The 17,004-nt window shown below is 38.2% G+C and overlaps 1 protein-coding gene and 1 pseudogene across 2 annotated transcripts in view; one reads left to right on the top strand and one right to left on the bottom strand.

Annotated features, from left to right (window-relative positions):
* The window catches only part of ZNF608 (zinc finger protein 608), a 1,156,357-nt gene that overhangs the window by 728,888 nt on the left and 410,465 nt on the right, over nt 1-17,004 (top strand). The window lies entirely within an intron of this gene.
* LOC307183593 (nucleolin-like) lies at nt 13,555-16,685 on the bottom strand (annotated as a pseudogene). The gene has a single exon. The product of its transcript is annotated as a nucleolin-like (transcript).

Below are 17,004 nucleotides of genomic sequence, written 5' to 3'. Positions count from 1 at the left end.
TATGTATTTAAATATGCCATGTGAAAATTTAAACAGTATTATTTTTATTTTTCCCCCAAATTAGAAATATTATGAGGAATCAATTATTTCTTGCAAAAGTACCATTTAAAGAGCTGTAATTTTCAACTAACTCCACCATGGTAATGACCAGATACTCATTATAGGTAAATCAGAGTATGTAATTGGTGTGATATTAAATTATTATAAAAGTATATATACAGTCATTATGTTACATATGTGTCACTGCATTATGTGGTTATTAGGTTACACATGTATAATCTCACTATTCAATGGATATACATCATTATGTTTCATGTGGCATGGAATTAAATGGCCCTAGTATTTTAAACTTGGAATGTCTTTAGAGATGATCCAGCCCAATGCCATCATTATACAAATGAGGGAATTGAAGCCAAGAGAAGTTAAATAATTTACTTAGTCACACTGTCCATTAACATTGCAGCTAAAATGAGACCCCCCTGGCATAGCACTACTCTAATAATTTTAATTAATTTCAAGAATAATATGCTCCATAAATTGGTTTATCAGTAGAGACACCTTCAGCAGCAAATAACTGAAATAGAATTGAAAATGGTTTAAACAATAAGGAAAATGTATTATCTTGAATAATGTGGAACAGGAAGGTACAGTAATTCCAAGGTTAGTTAATTCTGTGATCAAAGGCCTGGATTTCTTCCCATCCCTCTGTTCTCCCATCCCTACTGTATCAGATTGTCTTCAGGCTGGCTCCCCTTGTGGTCCTGAGGACAGCTGTAGCAGTACCAGGCAACACACAGACGCCTCAAGATACAGTGCCACTATATCTTTTCCTAGAAGTGCCCCCACAAAACTGACCTGCATTTCTCCTTGACAAGAACTGCATTCTGTGCTCACGGAATAGGACCACCTTAAGGGGCTCAGATTAATCAGGACACTACAGGAAAATAAATGCGTCCAGCTTCCCCTAATGCCCTTCTTGGGAAGGTGGCTTCCTGGAGGAATCAGGAGTCAAGTATAAAGGGAAAGAAGGGGGAATAATTGGAAGGCAACCGATAGTGTCTGTCATAACTGGCACATGTTTCTGGGCGTAAATCAAAGTTGGCTATTAAAAATCCTTGATAGAGCAAAGAGGTATTTTATGAATATAAATTAATAATATTAATTATTAAGGTGTTAAATAATAGTAAGCAATTTGGCCATAGCATGATCTAGTTGCTCTGGCCTCACTTTAGGGCATGGAATTGAGAGGTGCGGAGGATCAAGTTCTTACATGAACCAGACCCTGAATCTCCATTTACAAAAGGCTTTCTTTTGATAATTTTACGTTCAAGTGATCCAGTGCAGAATTAGATGAAGGAGATGAATCATGAGATTGCTGTGGGTTACTTGAATAGATATTTTTATAATGATTACAGGCGCTCACAACACCACATTCTTGAAATTATATTGCCTTATGTTACAAAGAGCTTGTTCTTCCCATAATGGCATCTTGATAGAACGTGGGTGGGCTGAATAGCTCCCAGGGCATTAGCAAAGCAATGACATAAAATCATTGTTTTATTTTTTGTAGCTCCTCTAGATAGCTGGAGGGAAATTATGTGACTACTCTATAAATGATGGGTAACTATGAATTCCAGAGAGATGAGGCAAGGGATTGCATGACATCATAAACTAAGAAAGGACAGAGTCTGGGTCCTGTTTTATGCAATCAGGGCCTTGCAGTCTATTTTCCTTGTATTTTGCAGATGCTTCCTCTGTGAGCTATGTAATTATTTTTTACCAAAGGAAGAAACATGCATCTTCCTTCCTTTTCACTTTTTTCATTTTCACACTACAACTGTGAGAAGTAAAAAGTCTTTTTAAATAGTTATTTCATGGAAATAATAACAAAACAGCAAATTGAGAGCTTAGGTCTATACATATGCAAACCATTTAGGATTTTATTTCATTGCATGTTTTTTGCTTATTTAAAAACACTAAACTCATGTCTGTTCAGAGTGATTAACCACAACCTGAGCTTGACGGTTCCACATTCACTGTCAAGTGACCCTGAGTTAACAGCATCACCTCCCTAAACCTCAGTCTCCTGATCTGTAACATGGGTATAATCATACAACCTGATAGGAATATTTAAGGTTTGAAAAAATATTTGTAAGTCACTTACCCAGTAACTTGTGTATTACTGTTATTTTCTCATCCCTCATTATCATTATCATGGTAAGGATAATTTTTAAATTACACAAATGACATGCATTTTTAAAAATTTTATATAAATGTTTTTCTGAGAAGTTCTATAGCTTTCATAAAATTCTCAGACGCGTCTTTGACTTTTAACAAAAGTGTTAAGTGTTAGAGCAAACGTTGCGTATTAATCACCATATCCCCAAGAACCAGTAACCGATGTTAAATATGTTAACAACGAAACTGGCTTACCTGAAACTACTTGCTTTTGAGGAAATATATGAGAATACTTCTCTTTTACGCCTTACTCAAATAAATGTAGAATCACAGATTTTCTTTATAGTTGTAGACATAAGTATATTTCTTTCAGCCAAATGTTTTATAAGTAAAGTATGTTAAATGCTTCTTATAAATTATAGTATTTTTCAACATTTTCTGTTTTACGAAGGCCTGAAATGGAAAACTGCCAAGATAACATTGAAATGACAAGTGCACTGTTACCCAGCACACTGGCTGACTCTGGACGTGCCTCCTGTGCCCAGATCTAGACAGCTGGTTGTTTAGAAGTGGACAAGGATTGCAGGGTCTACTTCACATCATTAATTACCTCTCCACCCCGATTGGCAAATTCACCTCACCCTTCACCCAGGAACAAATGAATGAGGTGTCAGGGTCTGAGTGGCTCCGTGGCCACAGCGGAAATGATGATGCCAAGCGTTGGTATTTTTACAGTCACTCAAGAATCTTACCTTTGTGCCGTTCAGGACTGGACATTTCGAAAAAAGAAAACAAACAGGCAGTTTGCTTTCCTCAGGGTGACTGGAGGGAAATAATAGGCATACTTTATAAACTGTGAATTCTCAAGAACTGCGCCAAGGCTTAGTTTCCAGGTGACATGATTCTGTGAAGTTATTGTTATTACAGGATGAACGTTAATCACCTTTACTTAAAATGGAGAACACCATGAGCTTACCTGTGATAGAGAAGCTAAGGTTCTTTTGTACTTTTTCTAGACACTTACTGGAATTCATTTGAATGAATTAAGTAAATTCAACAAGATTGGTATGATTAATTTTAGGTGTCAACTTGACTGTGTCACAGGATGCCCAGATATTTGGCTAGACATCATTCTGGGTGTGTCTGGGAGGGTATTTCTGGAAGAGATTACGATTTGAATCAGTAGACTGAGTAAGGATCCCCCTCGCCAGTGTGGGTGGGCATCTTCCAATCCTTCAAGAGCCAGAATAGAGCAAAAAGATGGAGGAAGGGAGAATTCACTCTCTGCCTGGCTGTTTAAGCTGGGACTTCAGTCTTCTCCTGTCCTCGGTCTGGGAATTAAACCATCAACTTTCCTGGTCCTCAGGCTTTCACAGGTGGGCTGGAACTATACCACCTGCTTCCCTGGGTCTCCAGCTTGCAGACAGCAAACTGTGGAACTTCTCATCCTCCATAATCATGTAGCCAGTTTCTTATAATAAATATATTGGTTCTGTTTTTCTGGAGAACACTGACTAATACAATTGAGGTATTTATTATGTGTAATAGTTGCAGTATTTAATTTCATAATTAAGTGATAGTCTACTTTTAAAAGACAACTTTATTGTGTTTTTCTTAAGACAAAAATATACAGATTTACTGTGTAGAAAAATAAAGCTGCCTAAATTAAGGCACAAAGACAAAAGTAAAAATTACCCATAATCCCACTGTCCAGAGATGATTATTATTAACACATTGCTTTTAAACTCATATTGATACACATATATCTTTAAGTAAACAGAAATTTGCCTAGGTGCTCTCTTCAGAGGTAATTTTAAGTATTAACATATGTACAAAAAGGTACACAATTCAAAGTAAAAATACCAAGTAGCCATCACCCATTTCAAGAAATATCCAGTATTCCAGAAGCCCCCCTCATGCCCACTCCCAGTTACCTCCCCTCCAGGGCTAATCCACAAAGTAACTTATATGATCCTGAATTACTTGTGTGTCTTTGTTTGATATAATTAGAATCATACAATATGTATTCTTTATGTACCTGACTTTTTTTGCTCAGTTATTTTGTGAGATTAGCCATGTTTTTGTGTAAGGTTGATTTATTTATTTTTATTGCTCTACAGGACTCTACTGTTATAGCTACTGTTTTTATTTTCTTATTGCTTTATTAAGCAATACATATTTTTTATTGCTATATAGGATTCCATTGTATCTACTGTTTTGTTTTTTTTTTTTTTTTTTTTTTGTATCTACTGTTTTTAACTGAACATTTTACATGATGACAGTATTCCTATAGCAATGAATATTCAACAAACATTTCTGAGCATTTATGTTCCATGCTCTGCATTAGATAATCATTTAAAACACACTTTTAACTTTGTGGAAATTTTTTCACTCCGTGAATGGACTATTAACTTTGCTTTGAATGATACTTACCCATTGGGGGAAAAAAGTATTTGATTCCACGTTTAGAACTGTAGGAAGGAATTTGTGCTTCAGTGAAAAACTATGCATTGTTTAGACCCTCAGCGTTATCTGATTTTGGTTCCACTGAAGCAATTTTACAGCTAATTGTAAATTGCGAATAGCTTACAGCAAAGAAAAATAATTCTTATCTATAGACATGCAAATTCTGTCCTGTAGAAAACAACTGACTTCCTTCTCCATACCTCCAAAAAGTTTTGCTTTCCATTTGCATGTATATTGCATTATTCCTGATTTATGAATGTATCTGTTCTTAAGTTTCTCTTTTGAGTCAGTTGTAACATCTGCCTGGTTCCCTTATTAATTAATAAATAGGAATAATTTTTAACACATGTTCATTTTATGTCTGTAGGACAGTCATAATTTTATCTTCTTCTGAAAATTCTCTTTCACAGAATTTTACAGTTTTCTTTAGTAATGAATAACCTAAGTGATGCTACACAAATGCCCAAAGTTCTTTTTTGAATTCTAAAGATAAAGTAACTGCCTGCCCAACCGAAGGTGAGGCACAGGGGATCTGTTTAACGTTGCCGGCTTAAATTTTTTTCCTATTTCATGGTCTATCATGGTTGGTTGAAATCAATTGGCATACCTTCCACCTATCACCTGCAGAATTCAAACAAGTCATGCACTGAATTGTTCACTTCAGACATTTCACACTCTTTCTTATTTGATGCCCATTCCACTTCACATCATTGTATATTGATTACTCCCTGCCTCAGGAATTCAGTCTTAGGTTCTATCAGCCAGTCTCCATTACTATGAATGGGATTTCCTTGTTCTTCTTGGTTTCTGTCTAATAGACTCATTCTAGTCATGGTTAGTTAATGACAGCCTTCTGCTCATGTTGAACCCTCCTTTATATCTGCCCCAGCACACAGCTTGGCACACAGTAACCATTCAACACTTATTTACAAATTGATGCATAAATAAATGTCAATATTGTTGCCAGTCTGTTTTTCTGAAACAAATGATTAGATATTGTTGTATAATGATTTCTAGAATATAGCAGTGAGGCTCTTGAGGAGCTCCTAAAATAAATTTGTGAATGTTCACTTAATGAAACAAACACGTGTAAAAATAAATCAAAATAATGTTAATATTGAAAGAAAAACCTAACCACAATCATTTTTAATTCAATATTTAAGAGTTTTAAAACCCAGGAAATACTTACATTCTGAAACTCTAATAGAAATATGGACACAGCATTGGTTTTTTCCTTCTCCTAAGTTTATTACTTTAAGAGAAGAAAAAAATCAAGGTGAGCTCAAAATCTTACCCTTCATTTTCCTGAGAGCTGAGTCTTTTAGACTGTAAGCTCCAAGGGACCATATGTTTCAGAATCATTGCTATAAATATATATGTTTAGCACCATGCCCGGCATGGAATGAATGAATGAATTTAAATGTTCCATTCATACTTGTGTTTATATTTATAGGAAGTGCGTGTGAGTGTGTGTGTGTGTGTGTGTGTGTGAGAGAGAGAGAGAGACTGTATTATGGGAGGAGCACAGCTGCAGGATTTCTTCCTCTCTGAGGCCAAAGCATAGAAATAGAGGAATAATAATATGAAGTCAACCCTGAAGGCTCTATGCTCTGCCAAGGGGTGATGTTGACCCTTACTCTCTGCATCAGTGGCAAATCAAGAATTAAATTTACTTCTCCAATACAAAGGTCATGTTCATCCTGGATCCTTCTTTACTCCTCAGTGTCACATAGTAATTTTAGCTATAGACATCTTCTACAGCCATGAGGACTTAATTAGAGGCAGGAGGTAGATGCATGGGTATAGTTTACTTGGTTGCTCAATTTGAATTACAAAGCTAAAGAGGTATTATCAGGTCAGTTGTCACTCAGATCAAAAAAGAAGTAAATCCCGGAGAATGCAACAGCTATATTAAGAGTATTACTCAGCATGTCTGAGCAATTTGCAGGTGGGGGAATGGTCTGTATACGACAAGTCCGTGGGAGAGAGCCTTCCATAGGTACACTCCATGAGCAACAATTGGTGGCCTCCTGCAGGCGGTCAGAGCAACTCAGCCTTCAGCTTCAATTCCCAATTTCAAGAGAATGGATGGCCTTTTCTCTTCTTTATTATTGACAAGCGAATGTCTTAACTCCTCCCGGATCTTCGCAAAGACAGACCCATGAGTGGCTTTAGAGACCTGACTTAAAAATCAACTCACAATGAAGTCAAAAGAATGAGGGAGTCAGTCCAGAGGGAAATCAGACCTTCTACTTGCTTCACTCTGATGTGTATGTTTGTGTATAAATACATCTACTTAGAGATCCTATCTCTGTGTTTCAGGCAAGCCTTTAACACCTGACCATGGCATCTTCCTTTATTGCTTTCTCCTGTATTGAGAATTTCTGATCTTTTGAGATAAAGTTATCAATAGCAAGAAAGTTAAATATTGGTATGTAAATATTCATACATAATCATGTCAAGGGCCAGATACTATATATATTTTTGGCTTTGCAGGCCATGCAGTTTCTACTGCTCAACTACTCGACTCTGCCATGATAGCATGAAAGCAGCCATAGATAATGTTAGTGAAATGAGCATGGCTGTGTTCCAATAAAACTTTATTCACAAAACAGTCAGTGGGCTAGATTTGGTTTGCCAACTCCTGAACAAGCAGGGTTTTGGAAATCAAGAAACTTGGTTTAGTAGACAGGTAGGTAAGTAGACATACAGTTATGGAAAGATATTAAATAGGTATGTTTCACCCTGTTATAAAGTGGCATAAGCCAATTTGATAGATATCAGTAGCTGTACAGGGGATAAGAAAAGTTTGCCCCACTTCCCTCATCCCCTCTGTTATAATGAAAGTAAGTCTCTAAGTCTCTGACTGAATTCTCCTACACTTAGATTTATTAGCAAGTAGGCACAAAAGAAGTTAAGCAACTTTAATAAAGTCCACTCTCTACGTTCTTTTTGGTAGTCAAAACAAAACAAAAAAACTTCATGAAAGCTTCGTGTTTAGCAAATGTGATAATTTTACAGTTACAGGATGCTGATGCTGATATATTAGATTTCATATATCAAAAATCCTCTAAATCAGTACTGGGACAGAGGATTAATTGAAGATCAAGCCTGTGTGTGACCAATTGAGTTTTGTTTTTTTTTAATAAATTTATTTATTTATGGCTGTGTTGGGTCTTCGTTTCTGTGCGAGGGCTTTCTCTAGTTGCGACGAGCGGGGGCCACTCTTCATTGCTGTGCGTGGGCCCCTCACTGTCACGGCCTCTCTTGTTGCGGAGCACAGGCTCCAGACACGCAGGCTCAGTAGTTGTGGCTCACAGGCCCAGTGGCTCCGCGGCATGTGGGATCTTCCCAGACCAGGGCTCGAACCCGTGTCCCCTGCATTGGCAGGCGGATTCTCAACCACTGCACCACCAGGGAAGCCCACCAACTGAGTTTTTAATTTCTGTTCATGCCTGGGGTGGGGAAAAGAGGGAGGGATGTGAAGGTGCTTCTACAAAACCTTAAATTCCACTAAAATCACCAAAGAGAGCCTACTGCTGATATCTATTTTGCTAATTAACAATCCTAATTTCACCATAGATAGCCAATTCCTAATTTTCATTATGCATCTTTTCAAAATCTCTGCCATAAATCAGTTCTCAAGAGAGCTGAAGCACTTACAGTAACCACCTGTATAAAGTGGACCTACTGATTAAATGCCAGCTGACCACTCCTGTCCTGGGAATTTCTGAAGAGGATATATGACTACTTTTCAGGTACAGATGGGAATTAACACACACATATTTATATGCCACTGTCAGACACCATGACTATCCCATTTCTAAAAAACTGGTTTGTTCTATATAGGATACTATATAGCTAGATGGGCTCTATCAGAGTTTACTCCCTGGCAGGAGGTTAAAGTACATCACAGAGGGCAGGCTGGGAATGAAAGAGGACCAAACCCAGGGAGGGGAGGTAATAAGGAGTATGGCAAAATCTGCTGAGATTTCAGGCAGGGTTGTGAAGGGGGTACAAAGGGTGATCCCAATCTAGAAGACAGGATCGTGGCTTCAGGTACACAGAATGGAGACGGTGAGGTGCCTTCTTATTCCGGGAAATCTGTCAATAGGAAGAATTTGGCAGGAACATAGTGGGCCGGTAGGACCAGTGAAACAGGCAGCTGTATGAGAGACTCAGTGAGACAGGACATAAAGATGCTGTGTCCGTTACGGACAGAAAGGAGAGAAGCCAACATACAGAAGGGACAGGCGCCCCTCCGTCAGGTGCAAAGCAGCTGTCGAACAACTGAAAAAAAATTATTCTTGGTATTTGGTCAGCTGCCTACTCAATGGTCCAGGAGAGGAGTAAAGAAACTTGCTCCAGCTTTAAATTTGATTTTATATGAGCTGGACAACCAGTGTAAAATGGGTAAAGTATAAAATGACTACAGACTTTTAAAATAATTCATTCTGAGTTAAGAAGATTAAGAACAGAGGTTGTACCAAGTGAAATAGGAGTCTCAGTAGCTTTTCCTAGTTTATAAAGACATCTCCAAGTCTCCGTCTCTCCCGGGTTCCTTCAGATCTGTCTATGGTGTTAACTGTTCTGCTTAGCTCACATCCAAGGTAACTCAATGTTTGTGGAATAACCTTTCAAAGTGTGTTGACAGCAACAAGTGGCTCTGCCACTCCAAAAAGGGACCCAGTTGGTCAATGGGAATTGTACTACACAGTTTTCCTTGCACAGACCATCACCAAAACTGGGCAAACCCCAGTGCTCTCCAAGTATTGCAAGTTGTAGAAGGGATCCCAAAAGCACTCACTGCAAGTAGTATGCAATGAAGTAAAACTCAAGTGCATTAAAAAAAAAGAAAAATGGGGACATTTCGTCGAAGGTAGTTATAGCTCTGCTTCAGCTAGGCATAAATACAAGTGCCCAAACACATAATGAAGTGAAGAGACCTTCAAACAAGCATTCTTGCAGTGATAACTTTTTAAAATAAACTTTTATCGTTAAAACTTTCAAAACACAAAAATAGAAATTATAGTACAATAAACCCAGATGTTTCCAGGATCCAGATCCAACAGTTATTCAAGATCTTGTCACACTTACTTTGTGCATCCTTTTTATTTTCTTTTGCTGAAGTTAGTGACATGTTTTTGACACCAAAACTGGATTCAGTATTTGCCATTATTTAAAATTAGTTTTGTCTTTTTCTGAATGTCTCTTCCAAGGAAGTACCTCAGTATTTTGATTTGTTCACCTTCTTTGAATTCTGAGCAGCAAATGTTGAATTGCCTGCTGTGTAAAAGGCTTCATATACTTGAACTTCTTCTGCCTTCAGCTCTTAAAACTGTCAAAGCAGTTCCGGAGCGTCAGACATCTTTCTCGATTTCTTTATCTCATTGTGTACATGGCTTCCCAGTGGCAGGATACAGAAAGTAATCTAGCCAAGTTGTGTAGATAATAATATACCAGCATATTGGTACTTAATTTCTGTTTAAGAGCATTTGTCTTCCAAAGGAATACCGTGTTGTTTTAATATTGTTAAATTAGAACAATGAAAGATATTGCTAATTACTTTTTATTTTGTTTGCATATCATTATAACTGTGTCCTATGCCTATAGAAAAGGAGCTAACAAATAGTTGGAAACCGCAAATGTAACCACAGTTTGGAGTAAAATAATCCCCAGCTCTCTCTAACTGCTTAGGACTCAGTCCAAGATACACGTCCCTGTCTCCTGTAGTTGCTGCATTTTGAAAGTTATGCCTGCTGGTATGACTGCAGTTAAGAGGCTGTCAGCATCCCCAGTCTGACCTCTTTATTTTGGGTTTATAACTCAGCTGTTTAAATTTGCCCTGAGCCGGAACTTAACACAGGGTTTTGACCTGAGGAATATAAGCATGCCTTTACATGTGTGTGAAAAGTCATATCTTTTTTTTCCTCTTTACAATAAGTTGATTAAAAATATATATGCACGACAACTTAGCCATTTCAGAGCTATGTCAAAAAACTGGAGAATTTATTCTGGAGCTGATTGACTTTTACCTACATAAATAATAGAATTTAAGAAAGCCTTTCCTTTAGAGAGGAAACTCTGCAATTTATAAGACCAGGACACTGGAAACTTTTAAAAATAAAAAATAAATTTAAGAAAAGAGATAGAAAATGAAGCGTTGACTTCTTAGAACTTGAAAATGAGCTCTTATTCATCTAGTATTTCACTATGTCTGTTTACCATAAGAACACTTTGAAATTTGGTATAATGACATTAAATAACCACAATTGAGACAGATATTCTATAAGGGACTGTTATGGTTTGCCTCTAATGTGGTAATAGATGTCATTCTAAAAATGCAACTGTACCGTCTGGATGAAAAACAATGACTTCTAACACATTGGTTACAGACAATTGAATATTACAGCCCCTTTTCCTTCTGACTTGCTGCTGTCATTTTATGGAATGCAACTAGTGTGGGATTGGCATGGAATTCTTATGGAATCAAAGAAAGCTACCATTCTGAAAACTCTTATGTTCACTATGAAACAGGCAATAAATCTACATGGTTAAAGATGTACTTGCTTTCCGCAAAAACAAACAAAAAAGACAAAACAAAACAAAAAAACCTTATAAATACATTTCTGAAGTCTGGTGAGTGTCTCTAAGTTAAGAATATGTATACTCCACTCCTTTAAGTCCCAGTGTCCTTTTCCATAAAATGCGGATTGGAATACCTCACAGAGTAGTTGTGAAATATATATGTGATAATATGAGGAAGGACCCTAACCCTGTGCTGCCAATTTCTGGTGCACAAAAAGTGCTCAGTAAATGTCATCTCCTGATGCTTTGAAGGGAAGATACATAAACTTGGGGATTCCATTTTGTAGTAATAAATAGTCTCTTTTCTCTTTAGTGGCTTTACTCCTTCCTCAATCATTACCATTGGCCTCTGAATAAACTGAAGCTTTCTATTATCTTCCGTGGTGGATGCTCATGTCTTGTCATTCTAAAATCATGAAGCTTGAGTGTCATACTGCCTTCAATTTTTTGTCTTGAGCAACAAAAATGAAGAGAAAAATAGAGAATAATAATCTCCTAAAAATAAAATTATTTGACCCCTATAATATACGTTCCGTATCAAAGTTTGATTTTCCAGAAAATTTTGAATGATGTTTATTCTTTGTCCCCTCAATATTAGTCGACATTTGAAAGGGATTAATCTGTTGGCTAGGAGCTCTTCTTAACACACAGTTTGTTCCAGACTTTATTTTCAATAGACTATTTAAACTATTTGATGATTGGATCTCTTTTGCTTCAGCCACATTTTAAGGAAGTTTTTCACATTAAAAGCTTGTGATTATCCACCTACAAATGAAAATACATGGTACCAATCTTGCCAATTATAGTTTAATAACCAACAACTGTACACTGAGTATTTACATCTATCCATGTACAGACAGCCTGACTTAGAGACAGTAACATTTCCCACAGTTACTTCAAATCTTTCTTCTCCCTCCTCATTCTTAAGCACTATCCTGTAGTTGGTTATATCTTCCTTGCACATGTTTTAATCCTTCTTATACATTACATTTTGCTTTTACTAATAACATGATAAGTACTGTAAGACAGGATAACCAGCTGTGACAGATATTAGATGAATGATACCCACAGTGTCATTTAGTTCAGTACCATTGAACCAAAAATTTCCAAAGTGCTCTGGAATTTGTAGTTCAGAAATGACGTGTTGGGCCTTTAGTGGACTATAAGTTTGAGATGGCTAAGGAGGCTGAGGGATAGCATTCCAGGTTGAGGGAAAATGGGAGCAGAGGCACAACTGTAGAAATATACAAGATGCATCTACTTCCTCATTTATTTCCTTCCTCCTAGAAACGTAATTCATTTGCACTGAATTCAGCTCTTACTCTGCACCTGCACTGTTCTGGGCACCACAGAAGGAACATGTCTTATACTGCAGTCTTCCAAATGTAGTTGCATTAAGCCTATGCATTAATGTAAGTTGAGCTGAAATATTTACATCATTTAGCAGCACTGCTCACTCCAATCCTGAACTAGGGTTTAGCTCCCCATATGATTCTTTTATATTTCTTAGAGTAGTTTTGTCCCTTTCTCAATAAAAGTTTCTCATATTTCTTAGAAAGGTGATTCTGGGAAGATTTATCATTTTTAATTTTTATTATAAATGGAACTTCTTTTTCATTACTATATTTTCTAACTACATAATATCTGTGTAATGGAGCTCTCTAGATATTTGAATATTCACCTTGTATTCAGGCACTTTGCCAGGTCTTACAAATTATGAAGTTCTTTCAGCTAATTATTTTGACATTTCTAGCTAACAGTCCTCTTTTGTGGTAGTTACACCATTTATTTTTATTTCATGTCTTATTGTGTAGGTCAGAACTTTCAGACTATAACAATGAATAGTGATCATCACCAGCCTGGTTGTACTCCACCTGAAAGAGAAGCCACAAGAGTTTCAGTATTACGTTGGCTCTTGATTAGAAATAGATCATCATGTTAAAGAAGAATTCTACTATTACTTAGATTTGTGCCCAGACATCACCATCATGTAAAACAAGGTGTCCCTTAACTTCAGAATGCAGTCCCCTAAGTACATGCTCCCCTGAAAGAAAAGTGGCCTTTCTACCTCCCCTTAAGAGGCCTTCCCATTTCCTGAACAACGTGAACATTTACAATCTTTTCAGAGGAAACTCAAATCTCTATTTCCATCAAGAGGTCTTCTACAGTCCCACATTCTCAGGCTCTGGGATCTCCTATGCTGAATCACACCAGATGAGATATCCTGTCCAAGCAGGGCTCTACCAAGCCAATCCAGGACCCTTCCCACAGTCTCTCCTTCGGATGAGGTAAAGAACTCATATTCCCTGCTTGAGTGCCAAGGATTCACACACATCTCCCAGAAATAACCAATCATTTTTAGGGTGAGTCCAGTTTAAATACATAGTTTAAAAGAAAATGGTCTCTAAATCTGAAAATACACCCACTCTTTGCAATACTAAAAATGACACTTCAAGGTTCTCTGCTTTCAGAGTGATGGTGATTTCAAAGGTTTTGTTCAAGAACAGTGGGGGAATATATGCTATTTATTCATGTCTACAACATGCCCTATAGCTCCCCATCCCATACCCCATATAAATATCCTTCTTCCCTTGGCAAATAACATCTTCTAACATACCACATAATTTACTTATTTATTATAGCATTGTCTCTCTCTCCCCCATTGAGAATGTGATCTCCACTGGGACAGGGGTCTTGCCTTTCTTATTCACTAATGGATCCCAAAGATCCAGAACAATGCTTGACGTATAATAGTCATTCAATATATGTTTTTTAAATCAATGAGTGAAAAATCAGATGGTGGTATTTTTGCTAAAACAACAGAAAACCTATTATTAATGGAAATTAATGTTTTCATCTTTAGAAACAAAAAATCAATAACAACTTTCAAATTATGCTCTCCAACTTTATTTTATTTTATTTTTTAACAAGTCTGGCACCAGAGTTTAGGACTTTTAATTTGTCCCAAAGTTGCTAAAGCAAAAATCATGATAAAACATTCTGCTTTCCTTTACAACCCCCCAACGCAAAAAAAACAAAAACAAAAAACCAAAACCAAAAAACTCCGTAGGAAAAAAATGGTTTTGTACATGGGAGGAAACAATATAAATTCAAAACTTACAGATAAGGGTTAGCTCTATCACTCATCTCTTTGAAAAGTTTATACGAATATCCAGTCAACACCATCAGGGTTATCTCCCTTGAAATGTTATCTATACGGATTTCCAAGTAGACCACAGGGCTGTATACTGTCTTGGAATGTCCTCAGAAGGCTCCGTCATTGAGCAGGTAACAGAGGAAAAACCTCAGAGTCCTTTCTTTCAAATGGAAGAGGGAAAGACAGGGGTAGAAGAAACTATTCAAACTTTGTCTTCTTTCCTTGTGGCTTGTGGTCTCCTCCTCCTCCTCTGCCTCCTCGGAAGCCGCCTCGCCCTCCAAAGCCTCGCCGGCCTCGGCCACCAAATCCACCTCGGCCACCGAAGCCACCTTCACCCTTAGGCTTGGCCCAGTCCAAAGTAACTATGTTTCCATCAATTTCACCATCTTCCATGGCCTCCTTGGCAGCTTTGGCATCTTCCTCACTGTTGAAGTCTACAAAACCAAACCCCTTGGAGGATCCAGTCTCCCGGTCAGTGACTATCCTTGCACGAATAGAGCCGTCAGACGACTCCTTTAATGTCTCTTCTGTAGTATCCTCAGATAGACCTTTGACAAACAGAGTTTTGGATGGCTAGCTTCTTGCATTAGGTGATCCCCTGGGTCCTCGCAACTCCAGCCTGATGGCTCTGCCCTCAATTTCCCTTTTATTACATGAATTTAAAGCTTCTTTAGCATCTTCAAATGAAGCAAATTCTATAAATGCATACCCTTTCGATTTGCCATTTTGGTTCTGGGGCACTTTGATAAATGTTGCCTTCTCAAATACTTCCTGAAGAGTTTCTTCCATTGCACTACAGGAGAGGTTGCTTAAAACCAGGGTTTTTGATTCACCACTCCAATGCTATTCTTTCCACCTCTATAGTCTTGACTTTGACCTTTCTCTCTGGTATAGTACAGGGAAATGGATCGCCCATCTATCTCTGTTCCCTGCTTTTCTTCCAAGGTTTTCTCTGCATCAGCTTCTGTCTTAAATTCAATGTAAGCAATCCCTTTATTCTTTCCATCCCTGCTGACTAATCTGATATCCACAGCATCTTCAAACACTTCTTTTAATTCTTCCTAAGTAACTTTATAAGACAGATTTTTAGCCAAAAGTGTTCTCGCATCTCAATCTTTCTTACTGTCTTTTCCCTTTGGTTTTTCTAGTTTAATTTCATTGCCAAAGACTTTTAAACCAGTGAGTTCCAAGGCTTTTTCCAGGTCTTCAGCAGATTCAAAATCCACGTAGCCAAACTTCCTAGACACACCAATTCTGCCATCAACAACTGCAAGACCATTTTTAGCAAAAATGTCACTGATACCCGTTTTCAATTCAGGAGCAGATTTACTGAAGTTCAGGTTTCCAACAAAGAGATTGAAAGATGTAGTTGGTTCTGTGGCTTCCACTTTCTGTTTCTTGGCTTCAGGAGCTGCTTCTTGTTTGGCCATTTCCTTCTTTCGTTTTCCAGGTGCTTCTTTGACAATTTCCTCCTCCTCCTCTTCCTCCTCTTCCTCCTCGTCATCCTCTTCCTCCTCTTCGACTTCATCCTCATCATCATCCTCTTCATCTTCATCTTCAGCAGTGCTCTTTGCCTTCACAAGAACAGCTTTTGCCAGAGCTTTCTTTCCTTTGGCTGGTGCAGTCTCCATAGCTGCTTCTTCAGAGTGATCTTTGTCATCCTCATCATCGTCTTCATCATCATCTTCATCCTCATCATCCTCCTCATCATCTTCATCATCTTCATCCTCGTCGTCCTCACCTTCATCCTCCTCCTCATCATCTTCATCCTCATCATCCTCGTCTTCATCATCATCTTCATCCTCGTCATCCTCATCATCTGAGGCAGGAGCAGCAGCTGCTTTCATCACTGCTGGCTCAAATTCATCCTCATCCTCCTCTTCACTGTCATCTTCATCTTCCTCATCACTGTCTTCCTTCTTGACATTCTTGCCATTCTTTGCTCCCTTGGCTGGAGTGGCTGCTCCCTTCTTACCAGGGGTTGCTACCAATGCTTTGCCTGGTGTGGCTCCCTTTTTGCCAGGTGTTGCTACTGCTTCGGCAGGTGTAACTGTCTTCCTGGCTGGTGTAGCGGCTGCCTTTTTGCCAGGGGTGACAACTGCTTTCTTTGCCGGTGTGCCAACTGTAACCTTTTTTGTTGGGGAAACCATCATCTTCTTTGCTGGAGTTGCAGTAGCCTTTCTGCCTTTTTTCTGAGGGATAACAACCTCTTCTCCACTGCTATCATCCTCTTCATCTTCTGACATTTCCTCATCTTCACTATCTTCTTCTACCTCCTTTGGGGGAGGAGCCATTTTCTTGGGGTCACCTTGATTTTTACCAGCCTTTGCAAGTTTTACCTGGTGGCGGCTTATGACGGCAGAGTGTGTTGCGAGCGAGTGGCGCAGATGAGCCCAGAGGAAGCGAAGCAACATCGATGGTGGCCGCTGATCGCAGAGCTCGTATGCTTGGCTGCCAGCTAGAGCTCGAGACTCTCTCCAACTTTAGAAGGCAAAATTTCATGTCTTCAGGCACTTGTTGTACCAATTTTTAAAAAATATTGTCACTTTTGACCAAGAATACACAATAGAGAAAAGTAGTGATTGGAAACAAAAAGAATCTAAATAAAAAGACAG

Source organism: Stenella coeruleoalba (genome assembly GCF_951394435.1).
Source record: "Stenella coeruleoalba genome assembly, chromosome: 3".
In the NCBI taxonomy this organism is placed as follows: Eukaryota; Metazoa; Chordata; class Mammalia; order Artiodactyla; family Delphinidae; genus Stenella; species Stenella coeruleoalba.
Note: the sequence above shows the minus strand (reverse complement) of the source record. Positions and strands in the feature narration are given on the sequence as shown.